The sequence below is a fragment of the Lates calcarifer genome, unplaced genomic scaffold, assembly GCF_001640805.2.
Source record: "Lates calcarifer isolate ASB-BC8 unplaced genomic scaffold, TLL_Latcal_v3 _unitig_5920_quiver_3120, whole genome shotgun sequence".
Lineage (NCBI taxonomy): Eukaryota > Metazoa > Chordata > Actinopteri > Centropomidae > Lates > Lates calcarifer.
In genome coordinates, this window is record NW_026117800.1 from 17,501 (window position 1) to 18,732 (window position 1,232).

Consider the following 1,232-nt stretch of genomic DNA (forward strand, 5'->3'; position numbering starts at 1 on the left):
GGGCAAGGGCCCACGCAGGTTAGGGTTAGGCAAGGGGCCCGAGCAGGTTAGGGTTAGGGCAAGGGGCCCCATGGTTAGGGTTAGGTAAGGGGCCCGCGTGGTTTTAGGGTTAGGGCAAGGGGTCCAAGCAGGTTAGGGTTAGGGCAAGGGGCCCACGCAGGTTAGGGTTAGGCAAGGGGCCCGAGCAGGTTAGGGTTAGGGCAAGGGGCCCATGGTTAGGGTTAGGTAAGGGGCCCTGCGTGGTTTTAGGGTTAGGCAAGGGGCCACGCAGGTTAGGGTGTAGGCAAGGGGCCGGCAGGTTAGGGTTAGGGCAAGGGCCCCCATGGTTAGGGTTAGGTAAGGGGCCCCGCGTGGTTTTAGGGTTAGGGCAAGGGGTCCAAGCAGGTTAGGGTTAGGGCAAGGTTAGGTTAGTTAGGGTTAGGGCAAGGGCCCCATGGTTAGGGTTAGGTAAGGGGCCCCCCGTGGTTTTAGGGTTAGGGCAAGGGGCCCCATGTGGTTGTAAGGTTAGTGGTGGGCCCCCTGGGTCTACCACAGGCCAGGTGTGGAGGCTTGGAGCCCAGGGGTCGGGTCTGGGGCTTGGATTCCCGGGAGGGGCCCCGGGTCGGGTCTGGGGGCTTGGATTCCGGGAGGGGCCCCGGGGTCGGGACTGGGGCTTGGAGCCCAGGGAGGGGTTCCCGGGGTCGGGACTGGGGGCTTGGATACCGGGAGGGGCCCCGGGGTCGGGACTGGGGCTTGGAGCCCAGGGAGGGGTTCCCGGGTCGGGTCTGGGGCTTGGAGCCCAGGGAGGGGTTCCCGGGTCGGGTCTGGGGGCTTGGATACCCGGAGGGGCCCCCGGGTCGGGACTGGGGGCTTGGAGCCCAGGGACGGGCCCCAGGGAGCCACCTGGGGTCCAGGGCCTCCTCCTGGGATGCCCCCTCTCCAGAGACTAAGTGTGAGCACAGGTAGAAGGGGAGATTTCCCCTTCTTCCCTTCCGAGCGATAGTATGCTCCCCTTCTCCCCTGTGCTCTCTCCAGAGACTAAGTGTGAGCACAGGGAGAAGGGGAGATTTCCCCTTCTTCCCTTCCGAGCGATAGTATGCTCCCCTTCTCCCCTGTGCTCTCTCCAGAGACTAAGTGTGAGCACAGGGAGAAGGGGAGATTTCCCCTTCTTCCCTTCCGAGCGATAGTATGCTCCCCTTCTCCCTGTGCTCTCTCCAGAGACTAAGTGTGAGCACAGGGAGAAGGGAGATTTC